We start from the raw sequence: 10,941 nt of genomic DNA on the forward strand, positions 1-10,941 counted from the left end.
AAATCATCTGTGAAGGTCAGAAAATAATGATACCCGCCGCGAGCCTCAACACTCATCGGACCACATACATCAGTATGTATTATTTCCAACAAGTTTGTTGCTCGCTCCATTGTTCTGGAGAACGGAGTCTTAGTCATCTTGCCCATGAGGCATGGTTCGCAAGCATCAACTGATTCATAATCAAGTGATTCCAAAAGCCCATCAGCATGGATTTTCTTCATGCGCTTTACACCAATATGACCTAAACGGCAGTGCCACAAATAAGTTGCACTATCATTAGTAACTTTGCATCTTTTGGCTTCAATATTATGAATATGTGTATCACTACGATCAAGATTCAATAAACCATTCACCTTGGGTGTATGACCATTGAAGGTTTTATTCATGTAAACAAAACAACAATTATTCTCTGACTTTAAATGAATAACCGTATTGCAATAAACATGATCCATTCATATTCATGCTTAACGCAAACACCAAATAACATTTATTTAGGTTCAACATTAATCCTGAAAGTATGATGATCATATCAATCTTGGAACCACTTCCAACACACATCGTCAGTTCACCCTTAACTAGTCTCTGTTCATTCTGCAACTCCCGTTTCGAGTTACTAGTCTTAGTAATTGAACTAGTATCAAATACTGAGGGGTTGCTATAAACACTAGTAAAGTACACATCAATACTTGGGGCAGTTCTGCTTCCAGTGACCAGTCCTTTTGAAGTAGAAGCACTTAGTCTCAGGCTTAGGTCTAGACTTGGGCTTCTTCACTTGAGCAGCAACTTGCTTGTCGTTCTTCTTGAAGTTCCCCTTCTTCCCTTTGCCCTTTTCTTGAAACTAGTGGTCTTGTCAACCATCAACACTTGATGCTTTTCTTGATATCTACCTTTGTCGATTTTAGCATCACGAAGAGCTTAGTAATCGTTTCCGTTATCCCTTGCATATTATAGTTCATCACGAAGTTCCGGTAACTTGGTGATAGTGACTAGAGAACTTTGTCAATCACTATCTTATCTGGAAGATTAACTCCCACTTGATTCAAGTGATTCTAGTACTCAGACATTCTGAGCACATGCTCACTAGCTGAGCTATTCTCCTCCATCTTGTAGGCAAAGTGCTTGTCAAAGGTCTCATACCTTTCGACATGGGCATGAGTCTGAAATACTAATTTCAACTCTTGGAACATATCATATGCTCCGTGGCGGTCAAAACGTCTTTGAAGCCCCGATTCTAAGCCGTAAAGCATGGTGCACTAAACTATCAAGTCGTCATCATATCGAGCTCGCCAAACGTTCATAACGTCAGCATCTGCTCCTCCAATCGGTCTGTCACCTAGTGGTGCATCAAGGACATAATTCTTCTGTGCAGCAATGGGGATAATCCTCAGATCATGAATCCAATCCGCATCATTGCTACTAACATCTTTCAACTTAGTTTTTCTCTAGGAACATATCAAATTGATCTACAACATAGTTATGCAAATACTATCAGGACTAAGTTCATGATAAATTAAAGTTCAATTAATCATATTACTTAAGAACTCCCACTTAGATAGACATCGCTCTAGTCATCTAAATGATCACGTGATCCAAATCAACTAAACCATGTCGGATCATCACATGAGATGGAGTAGTTTTCAATGGTGAACATCACTATGTTGATCATATCTACTATATGATTCACGCTCGACCTTTCGGTCTCCAGTGTTGCGAGGCCATATCTGCATATGCTAGGCTCGTCAAGTTTAACTCGAGTATTCCACGTGTGCAAAACTGGCTTGCACCCGTTGTATGTGAATGTAGAGCTTATCACACCCGATCATCACGTGGTGTCTTGGCACGACGAACTGTCGCAACGGTGCATACTTAGGGAGAACACTTATACCTTGAAATTTAGTGAGAGATCATCTTATAATGCTACCGTCGAACTAAGCAAAATAAGATGCATAAAGGATAAACATCACATGCAATCAAAATATGTGACATGATATGGCCATGATCATCTTGTGCCTTTGATCTCCATCTCCAAAGTACCGTCATGATCTCTATCGCCACCGGCATGCCACCATGATCTCCATCATCTTGATATCTATCAATGTGTCGTCACATGGTCGTCTCGCCAACTATTGCTTTTGCAACTATTGCTATCGCATAGCGATAAAGTAAAGCAATTACATGGCACTTGCATCTTATGCAATAAAGAGACAAGCATAAGGCTTCTGCCAGTTGCCGATAACTTTAACAAAACATGATCATCTCATACAACAATTTATATCTCATCACGTCTTGACCATATCACATCACAACATGCCATGCAAAAACAAGTTAGACGTCCTCTACTTTGTTGTTGCAAGTTTTACGTGGCTGCTATGGGTTGAGCAAGAACCGTTCTTACCTATGCATCAAAAACCACAACACGGTATAGTGATTGCTTTTTGATCTTCAGAAAGAACCCTGTTCATTGAATCCGATTCAACCAAAGCTGGAGACACAAACACCCACTAGCCACCTGTGTGCGAACCATGTCGATAGAACCAGTCTCGTGTAAGCGTACACGTAATGTCAGTCTGGGCCGCTTCATCCAACAATGCCGCTGAATCAAGAATCAACTAGTGGTGGCAAGCAATATGTATATACCCACGCCCACAACTCCTTTGTGTTCTACTCGTGCATATAACATCTACACATAAACCTGGCTCTGATACCCCTGTTGCGGAACATAGTAATTTCAAAAAATTTCCTACGCACACGCAAGATCATGGTGATGCATAGCAATGAGAGGGGAAGAGTGTTGTCCACGTACCCTCGTAGACCATAAGCGGAAGCGTTATGAGAATGCGGTTGATGTAGTCGTACGTCTTCATGATCCGACCGATCCAAGTACCGAACGTACGGCACCTCCGAGTTCAGCACACGTTCAGCTCGGTGACGTCCCACGAACTCCGATCCAGCAGAGCTTCAAGGGAGAGTTCCGTCAGTACGACGGCGTGATGACGGTGATGATGATGCTACCGACGCAGGGCTTCGCCTGAGCACGGCTACGATATGACCGAGGTGGATTATGGTGGAGGGGGGCACCACACATGGCTAAAAGATCAACTGATCAACTTGTGTGTCCATGGGATGCCCCCTCCCCCGTATATAAAGGAGTGGAGGAGGGGGATAGGCCGGCCCTCCTAGGCGCGCCCCAAGGGGAGTCCGACTTCCACCGGGAGTAGGATTCCCCCCTTCCATGTAGTAGGAGTAGGAGAGAAGGAAATGGAAAAGAGAAGAGAAGGAAGGAGGGGGCGCCGCCCCTCCCCCTAGTCCAATTTGGACTAGGCCTTGTGGGGGGCATGCAGCCTCTCCTCTCTCTTTCCCCTAAAGCCCAATAAGGCCCATATACTCCCTGGCGAATTCCCGTAACTCTTCGGTACTCCGATAAATACCCGAACCACTCAGAACCTTTCCGATGTCCGAATATAGCCTTCCAATATATTGATTTTTACGTCTCGAACATTTTGAGACTCCTCGTCATGTCCCTGATCTCATACGGGACTCTGAACAACCTTTCGTACATCAAAACACATAAACTCATAATATCGATCGTCACCGAACGTTAAGCGTGCGGACCCTACGGGTTCGAGAACTATGTAGACATGACCGAGACTCATCTCCGGTCAATAACCAATAGTGGAACCTGGATGCTCATATTGGCTCCTACATATTCTACGAAGATCTTTATCGGTCAAACCGCATATCGGTATACGTTGTTCCCTTTGTTATCGGTATGTTACTTGCCCGAGATTCGATCGTCGGTATTGTAACATCCCAAATTTTCAATTTGGAATGTTATACATTAGGTCATCACTGCATATCATATTTTATTTTGTAACATCCAAATTTTCAATTTGGAATGTTATACATTAGGTCATCATAGCATATCATATTTTATTTTTCCTTTGGCCTGATCCAGAAATTCTACGCAACTCAAGGACCCACGGAGAGAGTTGGGGATTTCGTTATTTTCATATTTGAGTTTTTCTCAAATTTTGAAAATAGGATCATTGATTATCTTCAATTATTTCTATAATAAAATATGAGAGAGGGAATAAAATTAATTTCCCAAAATAAAGAAATATTGAAGGTTTAATAAAAAATCAAGTAAGATTTTATTTCGGATTTTCTCGCCATTTTATTTGGATTTAGGAAAAATTGCATGTTTTCAAAACTGCATTTTAGGGCCAAGAAAATGTTCATCCTGTTCTAAATATTTTATTTAGACGGTGAAATTTGTTTTGGCATTTTTAGATTTTTATTTATTTTTCTAGAATTTATTTTCTGTTCGGCGGAATTATTTTAAAAAACAAATCGCGCGAGAGCCCGACTGGGCCAAGGCCCAGCCGAGCCGGGCCGGCCTCGCCAGCGCCACCGGACTCGGGGAGTCCGACCCCGAGCCGCCACCCCGCCACCCTCACATCGTCCCAGCCCCGCAGAGCCGCCGCCGCCGCCAGGAGCCGCCGCCGCCTCACGCCGCAGCCCCGCCACCCCGCGCTGTCCCGTCGCCCCGCCGGAGCCGAGCTGGAGGTATAGCCACCGCCGCCGTGGTCCGGTTTTTTTTAAAAAACCCGGTCCGGTTTTTTAGAAACCCTAGTTTCGTTTTTTTATATAAATCGGCTTTTCCGTTTTATTTGTTTAGCGAGCGTTCACTCGTTCATTCGTTTTAACGAACGCGTTCACCATTTAGTTTCAGATAACGAACATTCGTTCATTAATCTGTTCGTCGGTTTTTCTTCTTCTCCGATTTTCCGCGGTTATTTCTGATCCGATTTTCGTTTTAGTTTATCTTTTCGCTCGTTTATCGGAATCAGGCGATTCAAGCGCCTAGAGTTTCGTCTCAAAACCCTCTTTCTGTTTAACCAACTCAAACAAGTTTTTGCATCTATAAAATTTTACTTAGATCCAGATTAGTAAACGAAGTTTGTTTCTTTTGTTGTTTGACTTTCGTTGTTTCGTTCGAGTTGATTCTTTTTGCAAACCAGAGTTCTTAAGTTGAACTTTCTGGTTAGATCTCTTATTTGAGTTTTACCCGTGCATTAGATGAGTACTTATTGTATGCTTGTTTGTTTGCGATAGAGTACCCGGAGTGCGCTGCTTGCTACTTTGAATCTCTAGGTTTCGAGGATCATCAGCAAGGCAAGTAACACTTTGATCATACATCTTTACTACCCAGTTTTATTGCATTAGATCAATCCTCAAACAATTGCATGATTAGGATCTAATTAAATTGTGGGTTTTGGGAAGTAGATGAGGTAGTACCTATTACCTGTTTTATTATCAAACCCTTGGGAGTTACTTCTACGTTTGCTTATTGTGCCTTGCTATGCTAGTAGACATGGATTGGGTGAGTGTATCCATGATAGATGTGAGATTGATAAATTAATGGTTTATTTAAGGTGGCAACTTAAACACACATCTGGGTGGATTGAGGCACCTGGGTATTCCAGCGATTGCCTATTTTTCTTTATGGACCGCCACCCAGGCTCAAAGGGATCATGAGATTATTCATACTAGAAACTTCCGTGTGCAGCCACAAGCTACTATGGGCTCTAGCATAGTTGACTAAGTCGTGCGAACTCTTACAGTGGTAGACTAGCAGATGTAGGGGACGTAGGTTGGTACTGTCTACCCGATCGTAAGGTGCTAGCACTTCTGAAAGACTATGTCTCGGTCATCCATTTCTCAAGCATCATGCAGTGCGAGAATCCCAACGGAGGAGATCGAGTCTTGTGAGGAAAAGTGTGCAAACCTCTGCAGAGTGTATAAACTAATCATGGTTAGCCGTGTCCCTGGTTATGGACGTCTTGAGTATCTAGTACTTGGATTGTCATGTGAATCTCATCATGTTACTTTAATTAATATTGTTGGGTTTTAATGATGATACTTAATTGGGATTGAGAGGATGTCTATCTTCTCAATGTTTAACAACCACCATGATAGTTAAATAAAATTTATTCCTTTGCAGTAGGGAAAAATTGGCTTTATGCAAAAACTGTAACCATAGAGCTTTCCACCAGCCATATATGCATGTAGTATAGCTTTATTCTTTCATTACTCTCTATGTGCTACATTGCCAGCATATTCCATGTGCTGACCTGTTTTCGGGCTGCAACCTTCATGTTGCAGACTTTTCAGACGACGAGTAAGGTACCTTTAGGTCATGGTTCTATACTCAGTGATGCCGTTGGAGTTGATGGACTCACTTATCTTCCAAGCCTTCCGCTCTTATCGTTATTAGATGGCCTTAAGCCATATTTATTGTAATAAGTTCTCTTTTGAGACATTTGATGTAATAAGTGTGTGATTACTACTCTGTTATAAATCCTTCAACTACTGTGCGTGTCAACATTACTGCTCCAGGGATGACACTAAAGCACAGAGATCAGACTGTTTGAGGTCTGGTCGCTACAAGATGGTATCAGAGCACACGCTGACTGTAGGACACGAGCACTAAGCTAAAGGCCCTAGATCACTACTCACTCTTCTCATTTTTGACTCCTCATCTTTTCTACTCTTTTAGGATGGTGGATGCAAGGAACAAGTTCACGCAACCAGATGAAGATACCCCTTTGGACGTCACTTGAAGGAAGTCACTAGATACCTGAACATCGGAGTACCAAGCTTCACCGGGACCTACAACCACTTTACCTAAGAGGAACGCCTGGATGATTCAAGTTCAAGTTCCAGGAAGGATGTTCATGCCCATCACTGAGCCCATAGAGTTTTCCTTTGATGCACCAACCTGGAGTCTAGGAAAGAGCATGGCAGCCCACATCACTATGGGGGCATTGGAGAAGTTTACCACAAGGATCTCAAGGATACTATCTACCAGATTTGTGGGCGCCGAGATGAGAAATGGGAGATGATCAGCACCAGGAAGGATAGATCAATTGCAGCTTTCATCCAGGAGTTAAACCAGCACATTCGACGCCAGGAGAACCAGATGTGCGAGGGCATGATAGACCTGAAGAAGGCCATGACCAAGATCACGGAGCTGGAGGAAGAACTCAATCTACACGCGATGGATATGAGGAGGAAATAGCAACACTAGTAGAGAAGAGTGATGATCTGAAGAAGAAGAGCTAAAAGGTGTTCATGGGATTTCCCGCAACTGGAGGAGAAGACGAAGATTGCACTTGTCCAGAGAACTACATCATCATCGACGACACCGACTCGGACCCGGACGATAGTGATGATGACTATGTTGATGAAGCTGGAGCAGATATCATGGAGTCTTCATCGGAGCAGTTTTTCTAGTCGACCACCATATCAGTAGTAGTATTCTCCCATGTATCTAGTATAGCCCGAGCACTTTTGTAACGATAGATAGATCATTGTATGCCCTTCTTTGATTGAATGAAGTGATTTTGTTTGCATTGCCTCATGTGCATATGGGTAGTGTTTTCCCTCTAGACCTCATTCTATTCTATATTCTCATCTTTTCTAAACCCAGATGCCTCCGAGATGTACAATGGATTTGCTTTCCCACCGGATCTCACTCAGTTGATCCACAGCAGAATACATTGATGCAGTTGCTAGTCCAGAATCAGAATCAGGGGAACAACAACAACAACAACAACCACCACCGCCACCACCTGTTGATCACTTAACCCGTTTTCTTAGGCTGAATCCGCGGTGTTCTCTAGTAGCACCGAGCCTATAGTAGCAGATGACTTGGCTCCGCAAGATTGGAAGGGAGTTAACCACTATAGGATGTACAGATTCTGAGAAGGTGCGCTTTGCCGCACATCAGTTAGATGGACCAGCAGCATCATGGTGGGAGAATTACACTATCACCTACCCTATAGCCACGGTGACATGGGACCAATTTCAGCAGGCTTTCCGTACATCCCATGTTCCAGCAGGAGCTATGGCCATGAAGAAGCGTGAGTTTCGCAACTTGCGCCAAGGAGGACAGACAGTTGGTCAGTATGTGGATGACTTTAGTAAGCTAGCACGTTATGCCCAGATGACGTTGCTACGGATGCAGCTAAGCAGGAGAAGTTTCTGGAAGGACTGAATGATGAGTTGAGCATGCAGTTGATGGTGCAAGCTTCAACAACTACCAGGAGTTGGTAGATCACGCTCTTATGATTGAAGGGAAACAACAACAGATTGAAAACCGCAAGAGGAAGTATGGACAAGGTAAGTACAATTCTGGAGCTCAGCAGAAGCCATGTTTTACCCCTAAACCGGGAGGACATTTTCAGCATACCCATGGAGGAGGCAGCTCGCATAATCATAATGGCCCCAAGAATGGTAATGGGAATGGAGGAAGCAACGGCCAGAACCGTACCAACCCATCAACGCCAGCCGAAGAGAGACCTGAGCCAAGTCACTTGCTATAAGTGCCAGAAGACTGGACATTATGCCAATGAATGTCCTTGAAGCCCAGAATGGAAATGGCAATGTAAGCTCTGGGAAGAAGCCGAATCCCTTTCAATAGGGGACATGTGAACCACGTTAACGTGGAGGAGGTTGAAGCTCAGCCAGATGCAGTAATAGGTAAGTTTTTGGTTAAGTCATTTACTGCTACGTTCTCTTTTTGATACTGGTGCATCGCATTCATACATCTCAAGGGGATTTTGGATAAGTATAAACTGTCCAACCCAAGCCCTTAGGTCACCCATGTTAGTAACCTCGCCTGGAGCAGAGTATATGGCTAGTCTATGGTGTGATCGGTTACCATTAAGGATTGGTAACTATGTATTTCCCTCGGACCTAATAGTATTGGAATCTCAAGGATTGATGTGATATTAGGCATGGATTGGTTATCGAAGTATGGAGGGAACATTGAATGCGCAGTAAGTCAATTTTGCTTACGATGCCAGAAGGAAGAAGGATCAAGTATGTATCCCGGCATGTGCCGAAGAGGACTCAAGTAAATTCCTTATCAGGAGTTGTGCAGGAGGAAGTACCAGTGGTGAAGGATTTCCCTGGCGTATTTCCAGAGGAGTTGCCAGGCATGCCACCGGATAGAGATATTGAGTTTTGATTGAGCTTAGCCAGGCACAGGGCCAATATCTAAGAGACCATACAGGATGCGCAAAAGATTTGGAGGAGATTAAGAAGCAGATTAAAGGAGTTACTGGATAAAGGTTATATTCGCCCAAGTTCTTCGCCTTGGGGATCGCCAGTACTTCTAGTGGAGAAGAAGGATGGACGTTAAGGAATGGTTGTTGATTATCGAGGATTGAATGAAGTAACGATCAAGAACAAGTACCCACTGCCGATGATCAATGATCTGTTTGATCGGATTGCAAGGAGCTAAGGTATTTTCCAAGATCTATCTGCGATCAGGATACCATCAGTTAAAAATTCGAAGAGCAGGATATACCTAAGACGGCTTTTACCACTAGGTATGGGCTGTACGAGTATACCGTTATGTCATTTGGTCTGACTAACGCACCTGCATATTTCATGAACATGATGAACAAGGTGTTTATGGAGTTTTTGGATAAGTTCGTCGTGGTGTTCATTGATGATATTTTGGTCTACTCAAAGAATGAAGAGGAGCATAAGGAGCATTTGCGTTTGGTACTTGAGAAGCTCAGAGAACATCAGTATATGCCAAGTTCAGCAAATGTGAGTTTTGGTTGAAGGAAGTTGGATTCCTCGAACACGTTATATCCGGAGAAGGTATAGCAGTAGATCCCACCAAGGTTGCACTGTGACAAATTGGGAAGCACCACAACAGTTGGAGAGATCAGAGTTTTCTTGGACTTGCAGGATACTTACCGGAGGTTCATAGAGAATTTCTCAAAAATTGTGAAGCCTATGACGAGTTGTTGAAGAAGGATACCAAGTTCAAATGGACTGAGGAATGTGAGGCCAGTTTCCAGGAAGTTGAAGAAACGGTTTGGTTACCTCGCCAGTGTTGATTCTGCTAGATCAGCGAAGGATTACGAGGTATATTGCGATGCTTCACGTCGAGGACTTGGAGCAGTGCTTATGCAGGAGGGAAGAGTTGTTTCGTATGCTTCACGACAGCTGAAACCTCATGAGTTGAATTATGCCACGCATGATTTGGAGTTAGCAGCCGTAGTGCATGCATTGAAGACTTGGAGACATTTTCTCATTGAAACATTGTGAAGTATACACAGATCACAAGAGTTTGAAGTATATTTTCACGTAGAAGGAGCTAAATCTCAGGCAAAGGAGATGGTTGGAGCTCATCAAGGATTATGATATGAGATTGCATTATCATCCCGGAAAGGCTAACGTAGTAGCGATGCGCTGAGCCGTAAGAGCCATGTCAACACACTAATGACGAGAGATTTACCGAAGGTGTTAGCCAAGACCTTCGTGAGCTATGTTTGGAGATAGTTCCGAGAGGCTATGTAGCAGCATTGGAGATCCAATCTACTTTGATGGATAAGATCAGAGAAGCTCAGAAGACTGACAAGGAGGTTGCCTCTATAAAAGAGAAGATGAGCAAAGGAAAAGTTAAAGGATTTCATGAGAGGATGAGCATGATACCCTATGGTTTGAAGACCGTGTTTAATGTGCCTATAAGACCCGGAGATCAGGAAGTTGATTCTGCAGGAGGCCCATGATTCACCATATTCGATTCACCCAGGAAATACCAAGATGTATTTGGATTTGAAGGATACTTTCTGGTGGACCAGAATGAAGAAGATATGCAGGAGTATGTAGGTAGTTTGTGATGTATTGTCAGAGAGTAAAGGCAGAGCATCAGAAGCCAGGCAGGGTTGCTACAACCATTGCCGATACCGAATGGAAGTGGGATAAGCTAGGTATGGAATTTTATCCACGGGATTACCCAGGACCCGTTCAGGCTATGACTCGATATGGTTGTAGTCGATCGCTTGATGGAAGGTAGCTCATTTCATCCCAATAAAGACCATTACACCAGTGCAAGTTGGCAAAGATATACATGAC

The sequence above is a fragment of the Triticum urartu genome, chromosome 2 (assembly GCF_003073215.2).
Source record: "Triticum urartu cultivar G1812 chromosome 2, Tu2.1, whole genome shotgun sequence".
NCBI classification, from domain to species: Eukaryota; Viridiplantae; Streptophyta; class Magnoliopsida; order Poales; family Poaceae; genus Triticum; species Triticum urartu.